A 20,153-nucleotide genomic window follows, 5' to 3' on the forward strand; every position below is an offset into this window, starting at 1 on the left:
CTGGTGCTATTTTTATTTAAATAAAAAAACGTTTAAATTTTAGTTTATAGGAATAATTATAAAATATTTCTAAATTTGAAATGCATTTTAAAGTTTTTTTAAATTATTTTTAAAATTATGTAATTTTTTATTTAAAATGTGAAAATGTATATATTTTGTTTTTTGAAATCATCTTTTAAAAAAAGGAGATTAAAGATATTTTTTACATTAGCGTTACTTTTATTTAAATAAAAAAACGTTTAAATTTTATTTTTAAAAATGATCTTTAAAAAAAAGAAAATAAGAGTTTAAGGTAGCTTTTATGTTATGTAAGTTATTTAAGTTAGTGAAGTTTTTATTTAAATGTCAAAAAGTATATAATTTGTTTTTTAAAATCATCTATTAAAAAAAAATTATAACTGAAGTTTTGAATTAAATATAACTTTTAAATTTTATTTTTAGAAATCATGTATTGAGAAAAAGAAAATAAGAGTTTAAAGTAGCTTTTATATTATTTTAGTTTATAGGAATATGTAATCTAATTATAAAATATTTCAAAATTTCAAATGCATTTTAAAGTTTTTTTAAATAATTTTTTTTTAAATTACGTAATTTTTTATTTAAAATGTGAAAATGTATATATTTTGTTTTCTAAATTCATCTATTTAAAAAAGAGAGATTAAAGTAGGTTTTATGTTATTTTTAAAATCGGTACTATTTTTATTTAAATAAAAAAATGTTTAAATTTTAGTCTTCAAAATCATCTTTTTAAAAAAAAGAAAATAAGAGTTTAAGGTAGCGGTGTGCGTTTGTCAATCTTTATATGGAAGATTATAGATTATATAGTTGGTTAAGAGTTGTTTCATAATTTAGGTAGAGTAAGTAGGCTGTATAAAACACCACATGGGCATTATCCCTAAAACACCACACCACATGGGCAAAGACCCCAACACTAGAGTGGTTAGATGCATAAGCGAATGGCTAATTGGATCTTCTAAATGCATCAGCGCATGGAAAACACATACATAAATGATTGTCCAAAGGTCTCCTCTCTCCCCAGGCATGGGAACCAAGTGATGATCTATAGGAATGGCCACTAGTTGAGGTGGATTGCCCAACCAAAATAGATAATATTCACAACAACACAAAGCAACTATAGACGCGCTTGGTAGACGCGCAAAATAGCGGGCGCGTCTATATGCTCTAGTAGAGAAATTACGGGTGCGTCTATTAGCGCGGCTAAATGCTCGTCTATTTGCACGTCAATCACCGCGTTTATTTGCGCGTTAGACCTGAGAAAATACGGGCCCGTCTAACATCCCATCTATTAGCGCGTCTATTTGCACGTGTATTTGCGCGTTTATTTGAGCGTTTACACTGAGACTCAGACGCGTATTTAGACGCAGGGTTAGACGCGCTCCAGAGAATACAGAAAGTGAGATTTTGGTGTACATCATCGCTTTCCAAACATTGCCCATGATTACCAAAGCACATAATTTTTTGCAAGCCCACATATACAAGAATTAAGGGAAATGAGGAGAATGAGACAATATGTAAAATAGTTTTGCCAATATCAATTGTGGGGCTATGGTTCAATCTCATCCTCAATGAGATCAACCCTTGCCAAACTATCTACTTCAAAATCCAAACAAGTGTTTAGATCTACAAATACATTCAACCCACTACTACTTGTGCCACTCATGTGCTCATCGAAATCAAGATCTCCAATGGTAGGCTCGTCCTCACGGGTAATGCCGGCCTCAATATCTATATCTCCTATCTCATGATCATCCTCCTCTCTTGTATCACGGTCATCATCACGTCCATGGGCATGATCATCCTCCATACGCTCCATATTAGTAAATGTACTATACATCACTTTGGAACGTGGCATAATAGGTATGACATGCCACCACCTATTATTATCCACCATTGGTTGATAGACAACCTAATTCAAACACAAATACAATCACGTTACTTTTCTTGCATCAAATATTTAAAAGCGAGTATTTTTATGTGTGTGCACAGTACCTGTTCACATTGTTGCGGTAGTATTAGTGTGTCCTTCCTACTTTGCCAAAACTTTGTGGAGTCAATAGTTACAAAGCCACTTGCATGGCGTTTGATTGTTGCATTAGGGCCTCTTTCCACCACGTCCTTAAACCACTTTACATCCAAAACATACACAAAGAAGCGTCGAAAGTCAAGCATAATGATATCTTGGATTATGCCATAATAATCATCCATGACTCCATTGGCTCCCTCAAAGCTAGCAATGACGCCGCAATCTTGTGTGTTTCTCTTATCATCAATCCGTAGTGTTCGAAAATGCTTGCCCTCACACCATATAGCATTGAACATAGTGCACTACACCAAGAAAAAATCAATTAAATAAGCAATCTAAATTATAAAAACCTCCTAACTTATGCATAACATTCTATATACCGACCTTGCTCATGCATCCCCTAGCATACTCCCATTCTTCCATTGTGATATGCATCCCCTCGTCTTTCTCTGCTTTCTCCATTTCATCAAGTAGCCAATCCACATGAATATCCTTTGGAAGTGCTCTTAGACGCTGAGGGTATGGCACACGAGATCCGTGGTGTGTACGAAAGAGGGTCCTTTCTTCTTGTCTTCTTGCCTTTGCATCCTCGTATCTTGTCACCCATCTTTTCATCACATCACTATTAAGCACGCAAAAGAGGTTGATACTATTACGCAACTCCGTGTCTATTACTTTGTTGCGTCCTCTTCCTTGAGGCACAATAGAGGTCATCCTTAGGTCTTCATCATCTCTCCATAGTCGTGGGAGAGAGCTATCCACATCAACAAGAAACTCAGAAATATATACAAGTGACTCTTGTACCAACCAACCCTCGGCCATGCTACCTTCGGGTCTTGCATTTTGTCTCACGAAGCCCTTCAAGGTCTTGATGAAGCACTCGAGGAAGAACAACCATCATGCATGTATAGTACTGCATATAGCAATCTCATCCACCAAATGCACTATGAGATGTAGTTGGCTTGTGAGAATAGAACGTGGAAATGTCTCCTCCACTAAACAAACCGCCTCCACTGAGATAACTCGAGCATTCTCAAGCGTGGTGGGATCTATTTCCTTTGAGCTCACATACCTCACAAGCTCACCCATCTTGTAAACACAATCTTTCACGTCCTTTGATGCACTACGTGAAATGCTAGTAGGTAGTATGAACTGAACCCGCGAGGAGGTGGTTGATTAGTTGCTTATAGCTATTCACTCACAAATTTGAAAGGAAAAAGATATTATGCATATAAAATACTTACTTGGAGCATCTTGTGCCAATCATGAGATTTCAAGCCATATAATTGCTCTACACCTCTTTTCTTGCTCTTTGTAAAGGCTCCCTTCAAACACCTCATGCATCCAGTGGGAGTACGAATTGTAGTAATAGCGCGCTTCACTGTCGCCATCTCTAGCTTCGATAACATCCACGGTGCACGAGGTAAAAACACACACCCATTTGGTCTCTCTTGAGGCCAAGCTTCACGCATCCTCCCTGTGGTACGTAGATCCTCCCTTATGCCTGCCGAATCTCGTGTCCCATTCAAATGCTCCCAAATGGTAGATGCCACATTCTTGAAGATATGCATGGGATCGAGCGGATGATTGATCTTGAGGTGGGACCAATATGGTAAACGATAAAAGATGGAGTATCTAAACAAAATAAAGTGTTAGCATGCAATCCTCACTTTCAACCAATAGTTACAGCCAATCTTTACTTCCAGCCAATAGTTACAAATCCTTACCGGCTCATGCCAAGTGGTGGAGGAGTCGTGGAACCGTCCCAAATTCTCATCCAATCTCCCACGGTGAGTGATTGTGGGAGGACTTCATTCCAAGGGGCAACATATCTAGGATGATCAGGTGGGAGAAATCGATGGTGATTCTCATAGATGACCTTATTCAATGCATCTGCCCGTGAGGCAACTAGTGAAGGACCACAAACAGGACATGCATGGTAACCCGATGTAGTGAGACCTGAAACAATAGATGCAATTAAGAGTGGAAGAAAAGGAAGTTGCCCTCTTCCTCTATGATGGAGCTCCCCTTCCCTTCGATCTTCAACATGAGTTGCCCACCATCTCCGTCTACTTCTGCTCACCATCTTCCTGAAGTTGCCCGCCATCATCTTGCCATGTTCTTCTCCTAATTGCAGCCCACGATCTACTCCAATATTCAACGCACCATTTCATCATTCTTTGCCTTGCCATTTCTAGCTGCATTCTGCCTGCCATTCTACACATTATTCTTGCCATGTTTTGCCCCAAATCTGCGTCACATTCAGCTCCAAAAACGGCGCCACATTATGCTCAAAATCTGTGCCATTTTCTTCTCATTCTGCTTGCCATAAACTGCCTCAGATTTGTGCCATTCTCTGCTGAATTTTTGCACCACATCTTGCTGAAATCTGTGCGCCATGTCTTGCTCAAAATCTGCCCCAAATTGTGCTGATTATGTTCGTTGTCTTCCCATGAATCTTCCCGCCATTTTCAGTTCATTGTCTGAGTGCATGGGAGTTGCATATTGCTGATCTTCACTTCGAGTTTGGGGTACTTTCCAACTTGATCATGATGAATACTCATGTTGCCATTGAAAAGTTCAATGGCCAAGGATTCCACACCTGGCAAATGAAGATCAAGTTCCACTTGATGAAGTACAATCTGTGGAATCTGGTCAAGGGAACTTCTTCATCAAAGGAGAGGGAAAAGGAACCTCAACGTCTCGAGCAAGCATTCGCAATCATTGCATTGGGTCTTGGAGACAATTATCTGCATCACATTGCCAATCTTGAAGATCCTGCTGAAGCTTGGGCTGTGCTTGACCACTTATTTGGTGCAAGTAGCAAGCATTCTAAGCTGTCACTCAAGATTGAGTTCTTTGAGTTAGAGCTGACATCTGGAGCACCTCTTGATGCTCACATCAACAAAATGAGAAGTCTCATGAACCAGTTGGCTTCGGTTGATTCACCGGTGATAGAAGATGATTCTATGGCAGTGCTTCTTAAAAGCATGCCAAAAGAATACGACAACCTGGTAACCACGCTGAAATATGGTCCTAATCCTTCATTTGAAGGAATCATAAGTGCATTGTAGGAAGAGGAAAGGAAGAAAGAGAAACAAAAGGATGAGGGAGAACTAGCTTTGGCAACCAAGTTCAAAAGGATGAATTTTAAAGCTTGTAGACATTGTGGCAAAAACAATCATGATGAGAAAGATTGTTTTCGCATCAAGCCATGTGGGATTTGTGGCAAGAATGGCCACTCTGAAAATAATTGTTTCTCAAAGAAAAATCCAGCAAATATGGTGGAGGACACAAGTAATGAAAAAGCATATATGGTAGATGATAAAGATTTTTGTTTCTAGGGTTCCCTGCCTAGATCATGTTTCCAAAAAGGATTTTGTAAACCTATTGCAACCGCTATGAGTATGCAAAGGTATCTTGTCTTATCTGTTTGAACCTCTCAGAAGTATCTATTATGTTTGTGTGTTTATCCTGGTATATCCCATATTATGTACCTACCCAAGGATGTCCAACTTGCATGAGAGACTAGAGCCATGGATTTATCCTTGACCAGAGACCCTGGCATGAGAGACCATGAGCCTATGATTTATCCTTGCAGTATGAGGCATTTCCTTGAGGGGGGATTTGTTGGGAATATCAAGGAACTGCATCTTTTATGAACTCACGCTATCACTCACCTTTCCTTCATGGGGGGGTGTTAGAACATGAAGTCAAGTTGAGTGTTCTAGTGTGTACTAGGAACTAGTATTTATGTGAGAGTGCCACGTGTCATATTGGGAATTATCCCATATACACTAGGTACTTTAGTTTGTGTGTGCACTCTATAAGAGTGTTGTACTTCCTTGTGTCAAATCAGAGGAGTCTACATCTACATCAAGCTTTCCATCATAGGAGTCTACATCTATATCAAGCTTTCCATCATGTGAGTACTTTGGTTATCTTTGCTTTGCTCTAGCATTTTCATTATGTCTTTCCATTCCATTCTTGCACCTTCAGTGCATAGGATGATCCCAACGACGTCCTACCTCATCAAGGAGTACGTACAAATAGTTTTCATTACACAAATAGATTATAATAGAATATTATTTTCATTACCCAATAGAATATTAATTTCCATGTGTTTTTTTTGTGTATGCGCTAGCCAACGCACAGGTTCTGGCACCACTATTCATATGTAGATAGAGATTCTGAGAGCTGAGATGAGGGCACTGCAGGATGCTAGGGCACCCCCTCACTTAGTTGCGAGTCTAGATTCAGTTATTGAGGCTCTGGGTCGATTGGACACAGTTGAGGACATTGTGGATAGCTTTCAGGCACACGCTGAGGCAGAGATCACTGGTCATAGCTTGGATTGGAGAGCCATTCGACAGTTGTTTGAGTGTGAGTCACATCACAGGCAGGCCACAAGGAGTTTGACACTATATGGTGGTTTGGACTAGGGTGCGGCCACATCGCACATCTCCATTGCATGACCCGCCACATGGTGGCACGATCAATGTGCCCTGTATGCTTTGCTAACATTGATGTGGCCACATATAGAGGACTAGGCATGGATGATCTATATCCTGGTCATCGTCAGGCCATTGATCCATTCGCCTGCATGGTCTTGATAGAGCACTATAGGTAGGAGGCAGAGAGAGCTTTGCTGATGCAGGAGGGTGTTGGTACATCTATGGTTGCAGCGTGTGTTCCACGACGCTTCTCATATGGTGATTTCATGCCAGGTGACGAGGCAGGAGTAGAGGAGGCACACCGTATTGAGCGAGAGGCAGAGCTGCGTAAATCATTGCAGCAGTGGGTGGAGCAGCAACTTAGGCAGCAGGGCCGAGACCAGCATCTTCTACATGTAGAGATGATTACTCATGCTAGATTTGAGGCATGAGTATTCACAGATGCACGACTATAGGAGCTGAGATGCGCATACATAGAGGAGGCGAGGGAGGCAGAGATGGCAGCGGTGGCTCGTGCAGCATGCCCTCCTCTTCATCAGGATGAGGCTGGCCCATCTCATGCAGGAGATGAGGCTGGCCCATCTGATCCGGCATTGCATGAGGGCACACAGCGGACGGTTGGGTAGCGGGTCATACAGGAGCCATGTCAGAGGATGACTAGAGGATCATATGTGGAGTTATCAGATTCTGATTCAGGATGATTGTTTAGGCTTCACACATTTCTTGTTTAGGGATGCACTTCTGCACGATGATGATGATGATGTACACATTCATTTTGGTACTTTCATGATATTGTTCTTACTTTTATGATGTATGAGCATTTTCGTACTTTCATGATTTTCTTCACACTTTGTTTATCTCAGCTTATAGTTTGTTCAAATCTAACATAAACATTTAAAATTAGAAGTATGATTTTGAATTTTGAATATCTCAATTCACACATCTAATACATAAGGTATTTAAAAAAGAATGCCATGTGAAGTAATTGTAAACATTAAGCATTGAAAAAGTGTTCAAGTATAAGGTCTCTCTCTCTCTCTCTCTCTCTCTCTCTCTCTCTTTCTTGTGCTATGAACTTTATCATTTTGAATATCATATTGAATTTCATATATATCAATGCTTGCAATTATTACACTAAACCTAAGAACCATGTGAAGTTTCATCCCCATGTGCGTATTTAAAATTAAGAGTATGATTTTGAATTTCAGATATCTCAATTCACACATCTAATACATAATGTATTTTAGAAATAATGCCGTGTGTCATAATTGTAAACATTAAACATTGAAAAGGTGCTTGCAAAAATATACGCATTATACATATACCAATTCAGTTGGAGACCAAATCTTCTGTGGATGTATTTCTAGGGTAGCCTAAGAGCCGTGTGAAGTTTCATCCCCAATAGGGTTTAGGATTGAGGGTTTAGGGTTTAGGGTTTAGGGTTTAGTCATGCTAGTAGGGATTGTAAAAATGTACACATTATACCTTCCACGTGGCGCATACCAAATGAGTTGGACACCAAATCTTGCGTGGATGTACATCTAGGGTAGTCTAAGAGCCATGTGAAGTTTCATCCCCAACAGGGTTTAGGATTTAGGGTTTAGGGTTTAGGGTTTAGGGTTTAGTCGTGCTAGTAGGGATTGTAAAAATGTATGCATTATACCTTCTACGTGGCGCAAACCAAATCAGTTGGAGACCAAATCTTGCATGGATGTACGTCCAGGGTAGCCTAAGAGCCGTGTGAAGTTTCATCCCCAACAGGGTTTAGGGTTTAGTCGTGCTAGTACGGATTATAAAAACGTACACATTATACCTTCCAGTGGCACATACCAAATCAGTTGGACACCAAATCTTGCGTGGATGTACGTCTAGGGTAGCCTAAGAGCCATGTGAAGTTTCATCCCCAACAGGGTTTAGGGTTTAGTCGTGCTAGTAGGGATTGTAAAAATGTACGCATTATACCTTCCATGTGGTGCATACCAAATCAGTTGGACACCAAATCTTGCATGGATGTATGTCTAGGGTAGTCTAAGAGCCGTGTGAAGTTTCATCCCCAACAGGGTTTAGGGTTTAGGTTTTAGGGTTTAGGGTTTAGTGGTGCTAGTAGGGATTGTAAAAATGTATGCATTATACCTTCCACGTGGCACATACCAAATCAGTTGGACACCAAATATTGCGTGGATGTACTTGTAGGGTAGCCTAAGAGCCGTGTGAAGTTTCATCCCCAACAAGGTTTAGGGTTTAGGGTTAAGGGTTTAGTCGTGCTAGTAGGGATTGGAAAAATGTACGCATTATACCTTCCACATGGCGCATACCAAATCAGTTGGATACCAAATCTTGCATGGATGTACGTCTAGGGTAGCCTAAGAGCCGTGTGAAGTTTCATCCCCAACAGGGTTTAGGGTTTAGTCGTGCTAGTAGGGATTGTAAAAATGTACGCATTATACCTTCCACATGGCACATACCAAATTAGTTGGACACCAAATCTTGCGTGGATGTACGTCTAGGGTAGCCTAAGAGCCGTGTAAAGTTTCATCCCCAACAGGGTTTAGGGTTTAGTCGTGCTAGTATGGATTGTAAAAATGTACACATTATACCTTCCACATGGCGCATACCAAATCAGTTGGACACAAAATCTTGCATGGATGTACGTCTAGGGTAGCCTAAGAGCCGTGTGAAGTTTCATCCCCAACAGGGTTTAGGGTTTAGGGTTTAGTCGTGCTAGTAGGGATTGTAAAAATGTACGCATTATACCTTCCACGTGGTGCATACCAAATCAGTTGGACACCAAATCTTGCGTGGATGTATGTCTAGGGTAGCTTAGGAGCCATGTGAAGTTTCATCCTCAACAGGGTTTAGGGTTTAGGGTTTAGGGTTTAGTCATGCTAGTAGGGATTGTAAAAATGTACGCATTATACCTTCCACATGGCGCATACCAAATCAGTTGGACACCAAATCTTGCGTGGATGTACGTCTAGGGTAGCCTAAGAGCTGTGTGAGGTTTCATCCCCAACAGGGTTTAGGGTTTAGGGTTTAGTCGTGCTAGTAGGGAGTGTAGAAATGTATGCATTATACCTTCCACGTGGCGCATACCAAATCAGTTGGACACCAAATCTTGTGTGGATGTATGTCTAGGGTATTCTAAGAGCCGTGTGAAGTTTCATCCCCAACAGATAAGTCCACATGCGCATTTCATTAGTACGTGCGCCATTTTTCATACGTAGTTGTGCTAGTAGGGATTATAAAAATGTACGCATTATACCCTTCACGTGGCACATACCAAATCAGTTGGATACTAAATCTTGCGTGGATGTACGTCTACTATAGCCTAAGAGCCTTGCAAAGTTTAATCTCTAACAGATAAGTCCACATGCATATTTTGTTAGTACGTGCGCCATTTTTCATATGTCGTGCTAGTAGGGATTGTAAAAATGTATGCATTATACCTTCCACGTGGCGCATACCAAATCAGTTCAAGACCAAATCTTGCATGGATGTATGTCTAGGTGGCCCAAGAGTCGTGCAAAGTTTCATCCCCAAAAGATAAGTCCACACGTGTATTTCATTAGTACGTGTGCCATAACTTTGCCGCAGTCGTGCTAGTAGGGATTGTAAAAATGTACGCATTGTACCTTCCACATGGTGCATACCAAATCAGTTCGAGACCAAATCTTGCATGGATGTACATCTAGGGTAGTCTAAGAGCCATGTGAAGTTTCATCCCCAATAGATAAGTCCACGTGCATATTTCATTAGTATGTGTGCCATTTTTCATACGTAGTCGTGCTAGTAGGGATTGTAAAAATGTACGCATTATACCTTCCACATGGCGCATACCAAATCAGTTGGACACCAAATCTTGCATGGATGTACGTCTACATTAGCCCAAGAGCCGTGCAAAGTTTAATCTCCAACAGATAAGTCCACATGTATATTTCGTTAGTACATGCGCCATTTTTCATATGTAGTCGTGCTAGTAGGGATTGTAAAAATGTACGCATTATACCTTCCACGTGGCACATACCAAATCAGTTCGAGACCAAATCTTGCGTGGATGTATGTCTAGGGTGGCCTAAGAGTCATGCGAAGTTTCATTCCCAACAGATAAGTCCACACACGTATTTCATTAGTACGTGCACCATAGCTTTGCCGTAGTCGTGCTAGTAGGGATTGTAAAAATGCACGCATTGTACCTTCCACGTGGCGCATACCAAATCAGTTCGAGACCAAATCTCATGTGGATGTATGCCTAGGGTGACCTAAGAGTCATGCAAAGTTTCATCCCCAACAGAACTGTCCACATGCATATTTTATTAGTACGTGCGCCATTTTTCATACGTAGTCATGCTAGTAGGGACCAACAGATAAGTCCACACACGTATTTCATTAGTACATGCACGAATTTTCTTAGTCACGTTTTTAAAATGTCCTAAAGCACAAAACAAATTACAACATTACTACTAATAAACAATTTTTTGTTTTACAAACACAACAAATCCCATTGAGAAGACATCGGACATCATGTATAAAATAGAATCTAATACAATGATGTGTATGAACATGTATACAACCATCAGAGTGAAATACAAAATATGAGTCCATGAAAATTACAATGGTATGGTCACACAGTGAGCCTATACATATCGAATACAAAAATGTGTAATCAACTAGTGATACCCAATAAAAATCAATCTGATCAACTGATGATACCAAAAAATATGATATGTAATGTGCTACTCCTCAGAATCAGCTCTCATGCCAATAGTTGCAAGTATGCTCTCGTGATCTGCCACTGCAAGGCACCATCATGGAGTGGACATTGCCTTGCGAGTGTAAACACGACTCAAAGTAATCTTGATCCCAACAACAAGATGAGAATACATGTATGCCTCCTGATCCGCCATGTACTTGTGGAACTCAATATAGCGACCACGCCTCTATATCTGCTGAAAATAGTGGCCACCTATGATCATGCTATGAGCATTGAAGTGCATCCCATGCCCATCCACTGTATCCTCATTCAGCACACTCTTCAGCATAGAGCATCGCAACAAGTAATAATCCACACCCTCCTCATTGCCCTCCGAAGCAAAATCTGCGAAGATATCACCAATACGCAAAATATCTGTAAGCTAGTCATAATCTCTAGAGGAACTGAATCCCGCATCCTGATCATCATGTACCTCCTCCCAAGGCTGGAAGGGAGAAAGCACTCACCGTACCCATGGATCGGCCCATGGTATCATGGAGCACCCTCCCCAATCATCATCAATGCATGCAGAGCAAAAACATGCAAACCGTCGAGAAAAGATCGTGGGGTGAGACCCACCTATGCTCCTGATGGAATGGAAATCAAGAGTGCCAGGCATAGAATGACAATCAAAAGGCCTAGACCGATCAAGACTCCCAATGTCCACGCACCAAAAATACCGGCTCACCACCCTATCGTCACGCGATTGAAACAAGGAGATAGCACTAGTGGATAAGTGTTGGCTGCAGCACCGCACCACATCATGTGCATCCTTGAAGCGATCGGCACTGTGATGCAACTAGTATCGACGCAAAGCACGCTTCACGCAAGCACCTGCACCATCGTGCTCTCCCTTATCGTGCCCTGTCTCAAAGTAGCTCCATGTGATCGGAGTGCCTGTCTCACGGTGCCATTTGCAGAACCAATAAAACTGTCTAGCAGATTTGAACTGACCATCGTAGCCGTCGTCTGACCAGATCCAGCGCCGCTGCCATGTGACACCATGATCCCTCAAGAAACTATCATGCAAAGTGAAGCAATTCTGCACAAAATGGGCATCATGCGATCGATCATCACTAATGTAGAAGTGATACTCTCGCACAATGACGCGTGAGTCCATGGTGCTATCAATGCCATCCACATCAGCCTGTGCATGATGATAGCTAATGTGCACAAACATAGCAACCTGCAATATGGCATTGAAAAAAAATATGACTATTGAAATAATTCAATATAATGAGGCGGGAAAAAAATCAATACTCAATCACACGTCACCTGTTCTGAGAAATAATACTCCGATTGGATCTCATGCTATGGTGCAAAGGTGTAATTCTCCACAAAGTCCACCACTGAGACAACCACCCCTGTAGGAAATGTCCTCAAACATGCACGGAACTGACGATCCTCCCATTTCACAGTGTGCGAGTGGCGTATGTAGCGGTACAGCTTCCCTCGAAAACTGTCAATGAATACAACACATGGTGTCTCCTTCCCCACAAGCTGCAACCTCCTCGACTGTGCACCACCATCTAATGTCAAGGTACTGTACTCATACTGCTGCCAACGAACCATCTGCACATCACAAGTATCTAGTGAATCTCGTGGCACTCTAGCAAAGTCACCAGACAAAGTACACGTGCCTTCCACACAATCAAGGGAGTGGAATAAAGCATCACCATCTCATGTACACAATATGGAATGAATGAAGTCATGAGGGCTAGTAGGAACCACTCCCCTATGACCATCAAGGGAATGGAATACGTCATATATCAATCCAAAATCCACATGGTAGCGACAATAGCATATGTCACGCTCCTGAGAGCATCGCACAAACCATGGCCTTCATTGCTCAAATGACCTCTACCCAATCTTGAACTCCAGGTGTTCCTCTACAAACTGAGTGTACAACTCAGTCTGGGTACACTCCAAAAAACATGCACCATGCTCAATGTACACACCTCGTGACACCCTCTTCCACAATGCCTTCTTGAACACCAGGGATGCTCTGCAATGCTTCTCCCAAAACTGTTGTATGAAGGACCTAGTGGAATCATCCAACAATCGATCGCTGCAAGGTGGATGACCACTCGAAGCCCAAAGAGCATCAGTCTCACTATCCTCTAGACTCTGCCTCCTAATCATGCCTGCTCGCCTGCTCGCAATGTGTGCGGTGCAATCTAAAGAAGACGTGAAGCGGTATGCACATGGCCTATCATATGAGGTCTACTAATGGCAGCCACAATATCATGATGTGCTGCTAAGGCATCACTGGAGTTCCTATGCTTAATAGAAGCATAGGAACATCGAACACTGCTAGATACAACCCTATCTCTACGTGCACCAAGACCAACAAGCCTCCTACACTCTACCAAGTCAGGGTGATCAATCAGGGATGTGAGAAGAGAAGACTACGAAGCTCACATGAGGTCACAAAAAAAAGACTGCACAATCTTGCTAGTACGACGACGGATAGTGGACTTCGGCAAGTCACGTCGTGAAGCAACACTGCTGCTGCAAGGTGGGCAAGGGGATCAATGGGAGATGGTAGGGTGGACGGGGGAAGGGAGGCGCCAAGGGGAACGGGGGGAGGGGGATGGGGAGGGGGAGGGGGGAGGGTGGAGGGGGAAGAGGTAGAGGTGGAGGCCAAAATGTAGGTGGCTAGGGGAAGGGCGAAGGCTAGAGGTAGGGGAGCGGATGAGGATGGGGGGACAATGGAGGTGGGGGTGGGGGGTGGGAGTGGAGGTGGAGGTGGAGGTGGGATGTAGAGGTAGAGGTGGAGGTGGATCAGTGGTGGCAGCACGAGCTCTAGCTCTAGAGGCTCTCTTGTGCTCACGAGCCTTCCGCTTGCGCTCCTCATCGATGAGATTTGGGGGGGGGGTTCCTACATCTTTCACGTCTACTAGCTCTACGGCTTTGAGAACCCATTCTCAATGAAAGTAGGATGGAAGGTGTGACAAAGTGATGAGGAGGCAAGAATGGCTAAGAATGGGTGAAATGAACCAAAACGTGGTGTCTTATAGAGAGCCTCAACTCATCCACTAGATTGCTCTTAGATTGCTCTTCATTATTATTGGTGGAGAAGGTGCTAAGATTGAAACTAATTGGCTGGAATCCAATGTTAATTTCAAATATTTGCATCGTTTGATTTACCTCGATCGAGGTATGCTATGCCCAGATCATATACCTCGATCGAGGTATTCAATGCCTCGTGCACGATAAACCTTGATCGAGGTACCCCTCGGTCATAGCGCATACCCCTCGGTAATATACCTCGATCGAGGTATTCTATGCCTCACGCAGGTCATATACCTCGATCGAGGTATTCCATGCCTCGCACATCGTGATGTGTATACATGTGGCTGATGTGGCACCATGCATGGTCATGATGTGGCAATATAGTCTCTTCCATGACGTGGAAAGGTGATGTGGCATAATGAGTCGGCATTCATGAGGTGGTAGATTGACATGGCAAATTGAGGTGGAGGGATTAGTGATGTGGCAAGGTTGATTAGGTATGCCAAGGTGGCAAGGTGTGATGACATGGCTCATGATGTGGAATGATGAGGTGGCACATGTGGCAGCACGTGTGGAAATGTAAGGTGACATGGCAAGGAGTGATGTCACATCTCCTTGATGACATGGCACCACGTGGTCTAACAACGTGGCATGGTTTTGATGACTCAGCCTTCCGCATGGGCAGCATGCACACTCCAAAGGCTTGCCACTAGGGTTAGTGATGCTCCTAGCCTACCTCACCAAGCCTAATACCAAGCCTACCTTGTCTTGGTATTAGGCTTGGGTGGCCCTTTTTCCCCCACAAAAGGGAGATTTCACTCTTGGAGGCCATATCGTATGTTTCCCTTACTCAAATTTAACCAAAATTTTTTCCTCTTATTCATCATGTAGAGGACTAAAAATATTGACATTTTTGAAATGTTTGGTCATGTTTGAGAATTAATAGATTTATTTTTAATATTCTTTGTTGATCCTCTAAGGAGTAAAAGTAAAAATTAAACTTCAATCTTCCTAAATCTAACCATTGGATTTGTGATTTGATGATTCAACCACACACCCTTATGTGCCTACTAACCTTCCACTGAATTGGATTTGCTTAATTATTCAACATACTAAAAAAATGTGGTGTGCTACTAAAATGCATGTATTTTATGACTTTATTTATTATAAATAATTATTTATAATTAGATAAATCATTCAAAAAATTACCAATAAATCAAGTTAAGCTCTACATAATGCAAAGAGGCCACTTACAAAGTTTCAATAACATTTAATCTAAAATGAGTGAGAAATTTAGAATTTAATATGACACTCTCTGTTCGTGACAAACATGTGACCACCCTGGAACCATGCCGTGTGACACAAAGAAATTTTTTGTGTGTGCATCAAATTTTCGATCAGACTATACAATTGTGTGCACAATAGCAAGTGTGATGTTGTGTCAGAAGACTTCAAAGACTAGATCCATAGGAAAGTAGGTGAGATTTGCATTTTTGTGTGCTAAAAAGCTTGTTTTTCCACCTCCTAAGGATTGGGGAGTGAACAAAAAGTGGACATACTTAGCTTGCTACTTCCCTTGATTGACCATGTAAAGTAAATTCAATGGGCACAATACTTCGCACGCACTATAGTCTAGGTGGTATTGAGTTGCATGTAAAGTGGCATGCCCATCCCATATGTACTTATTCGAATATCACACCTAGGAGCGTGTTTTTTAATGGATGTGCATCACACTGAGGCAAAAACGGTGTTTAATGCTTAATTGACCATGCACCGCATATCATATGTGCACAATACTTTGCACATGCCTCAACTATGTGGTATTGAGTTGCATGCAAAAAGTGGTGCACCCATCCCATAAGTACTTGTTTGAATAACACACCTGGGAGTGCGTTTTTTAACAGTTGAGCATAACCTTGGAAATTGGCATCCCCATCCAATAAGTACTTGTTCAAATAACACACTTAGGATCGTGTTTTTTTATGGTTGTGCATGCCACTCAGCCAAAAACAATGTTTAATGCTTGATCGAACATGCAAAGCATATCTGATGGGAAAAATACTATGCACGGGCCTCTACCTAGGTGGTATTCAGTTGTATGCAAAGTGGCATGCCCATCCAATAAGTACTAGTTTGGATAACACACCTAGGAGCGGGTTTTTTGACGGATGTGCATCACACTAAGGCAAAAATGGTATTTAATGCTTGATCGATAATACAAAGCATATTCGATGGGCACAATGCTTTGCACATGCCTCAACCTAGGTGGTATTGACTTGCATGCAAAGTGGCGTGCGCATCCCATAAGTATTTACTCGGATAACAAACTTGGAAGCGCATTTTTTGATGGTTGTGCATAACACTAGGGAAAAAACGGTGTATAATGCGTGATAAACCAGGCAAAGCATATCCAATGGGAACAATAATTGGCATGCACTTCAATCTAGGTGAAATTGACTTGTGTGCAGAGTGGCATGCCCATCTGATAATTACTTGTTCGAATAACACACCTAGGATCGTGTTTTTTTATGGTTGTGAAAGACACTATGACAAAAACGGTGTTTAATGCTTGATCGACAATGAAAAGTATATCCGATGTCCATAATACTTTGCACATGCCTCAAACCAGGTAGTATTGACTTGCATGAAAAGTGGCACGCCCATCCCATAAGTACTTATTTGGATAACACACTTGGGAGTGCATTTTTTGATGGTGGTGCATAACACTAGGGGGAAAACAGTGTATAATGCGTGATCAATCATGCAAAGCATATCCTATGGGCATAATACTTTGCACACACCTCAACCTAGGTGGTATTGACTTGCATGCAAAGTGGCACCCCCATCAAAGAACACACGTAGGACCATGTTTTTTGATGGTTGTGCATGACACTAATGAAAAACCGATGTTTATTGCTTGATTGACCATGCAAAGCATATCTGATGGGCACAAAACATTGCACATGCCTCAACCTGTGTGGTATTGAATTGCATGCAAAGTCGCGTGCCCATCTGATAAGTACTTGTTTGAATAACACACGTAGGAGCGTGTTTTTTTACGGATGTGTATCACACTAAAGCAAAAACGGTGTTTAATTCTTGATCGACAATGCAAAGCATATCCGATGGGCACAAAGTTAGCTTTATGGTTGAGTGCCTTGTTTTATCTTATTTTCCATTGTTTGTATCTGGTCTTTTTTCATATTCACTTATGTTTTTTCATTTATGACTTACAAGGGTTTACATATTTGAAAGTTCATGAAGTAGTGCTCTCCATTTATGGATACTTTAACAAATTTTCATCTTTCTCTCATGTAACATATATATCTAATGTTATTTGTTAGCCCTGTGGCACAACAAGGGCCAGAAGTGTAGTCTAGGACAACAACTATGAGAGCATTGTGTGTGTAGAGTAGTCTCAAAGCTCTGTTTGTAATATCTTGATCCTGAAACATGGTATGATAAAACTTAAAGGATGAGGATAGCCAAAATCCTCTCTAGATAAGATCCAACCATACTTGCAAAATCAAGATCTAGAGAGAAAAAGACTAAAAGCCGACAGTTTCTAAGGTCCCTCCACTTTGCGTAGAGACCCAAAAGGTCCCCCCACTTTGTGTAGAGACCAAAAGGCCCCCCCCAAAAGTGGAGGGAATCCTATCCAAAAGGTCTCCTACAAAAGAGGTCCACCACGGAGGTACCTACAGATTGTGTAGAGACCAACATATATAAATATCTCTCAATGGAATGAAGCTCCCACTCTTTGGGGTTCAATGTTCAAGCTCACTATTGTGTTCATGCAATTGATCTCCATTGTGTCCATGCTCTCTTACTCTATCATGTTCTAGCATGCCCTTACCCTTGCACTCTCTACCCTTGTACTCCCTCCTCCTCCCTTCTCCTCCAACAACTTTTTGGTGGGAAGGTGGTATTGTTGGGGGGGGATTTTAGGCAAGTCTTGCCAGTCCTTCCAAAGGCAGGACGAGAGGACATTGTCAATGCTACCTTATGCCACTCAAGGATTTGGGGTCGCACTACAGTATTGAAGTTGACGCAAAATATGCGGGTCCTTCGGAATGGTGATAATTGTGCTGAGTTCATGCAATGGGTTCTGGACATTGGCAATGGGATAAATAGATGTACAAAAGAAGATACTATTGTGATTCCATCGCATATGCTTTTAGAGACAAAGTCCATGGAAGGCCTCATTGGATGGGTGTATCGAGGGCTTGCAACTGTTTTGGACTGTGCACCATACTTTCAAGAGCGCGCTATTCTTGCACCTCAAAACATCAAGGTTGATGCAATTAATGCTACGGCATTGAAGGCAATGCCTGGTGAGGAAAGGGAGTACCTAAGTGTAGACTCAGTGGACAACTTAGGGGGAGATTCCTTTTTGTTTGCAGTCGAGTATTTGAACAGCCTTGATCTTGGTGGTGGATATCCCCCGCATTGGTTGGTAATTCTCTTATAATTTTGTTGTGTAATTTGAATCCTCGCCAGGGTTTGTGCAATGGGACACGGTTGATATGCAAAGAGTTTCACACAAAAGTGTTAGAACCCGAAATCATTACTGGTAACAATGCTGGTGATAGAACGTTTATTCCAAGGATAATATTCATTCCAACCAACCTTAAACTTCCATTCGGCATGAGGAGACGACAATTTCCTATCCGATTGGAATTTGGCATGACAATCAATAAGTCACAAGGCCAAACATTGTCAGTTTTGGGGCTATACTTGGCAACACCGGTATTTAGTCATGGCCACTTATATGTGGCATTTTCACGTATCCGAGCATCAAACGCTGTTAAGGTTTTCATTTCGCAGAGTGCGTCTGATGCCAGGGGCGAGGAGATGGATAATACTTCTACCACAAATGTTGTCTCGGGGGGGTCACTCATCATATGTAACCCTATCACGTGAGTTCAACAGAAGGATATTTTTTATTTCTAAAATTTACAGAAATAAATAGACATAAGGGACTATTTAGATTAGTTTTGGAAAAAATTTACAGATTTGTATAGAAAAGGGGTACATTTTATTAATGAAAAAATTTACAGATAAGGGATTTTAAATATAGGCCTTGAACGCACGTGATATTGAGGGTTTATACATAGTGACCCCCCTGAGAATGTTGTGTACAAGGAAGTTTTGCAATTGGCAACAACAAGATCTTAGGAGTATGACATTGCTCTTTCAAGCCCTCCTCAGACTTTCTTGGGTGGAAAATTTTCATTTCGGTAATCTTTGTATAGCTTTTTTTAAGTTCTTTCAATATTCCAACTATCATAGGTCTTTGGGAATGTTGGCCATTTACAAAAATATAAACTGAGACATAATATTTCATGACTTTGTCCTTAATAATGTTTGGATTTCATTTTTCATTTGAGTCATGGGTTTGCAATATACTACAGCCTATTTTCTCTTCAAGCCTATTGTTTTTTCTAGTATATGTAGATTGACACGTGCGTTCTTTTTTTGCAATGCGATAGGATGTCTAGGCAGTTCATGTTTGTCATCAAAACAAGAGCACAGGTGCAAGGTACATAGTTGCTTGACAACCACGTTTTATGTTGACATGTTTAATAGTATAGTCACTCACTTTTAGAAAATTGCAGATCCTGCAGGCTGGGGATCTCTGGAGAGCACACAACTGTTGTTGGATTTGCTTGAGCTGGAGAGCTACCTTGGGTAAGAATCGTGTACATTGTTTGCTGCTTTATTTTTTTGTTAAAACAAAAGGTTTTTTTTTGATTATATGTGAGTGGGAAAATATGCTATTGTTTGTCTTTTAGGACTATTCCTGATTCAAGGTTTCTAATGAATCTCCACGTCCACAATCCTTTGGATGGACGAGTCCATTTGGGATATTACGCTGTCCTGGCTTGCT

Source organism: Dipteris shenzhenensis, chromosome 12 (assembly GCF_047967505.1).
Source record: "Dipteris shenzhenensis isolate YYH24624 ecotype China chromosome 12, Dip_SZ_1.0, whole genome shotgun sequence".
Classification (NCBI taxonomy): Eukaryota; Viridiplantae; Streptophyta; class Polypodiopsida; order Gleicheniales; family Dipteridaceae; genus Dipteris; species Dipteris shenzhenensis.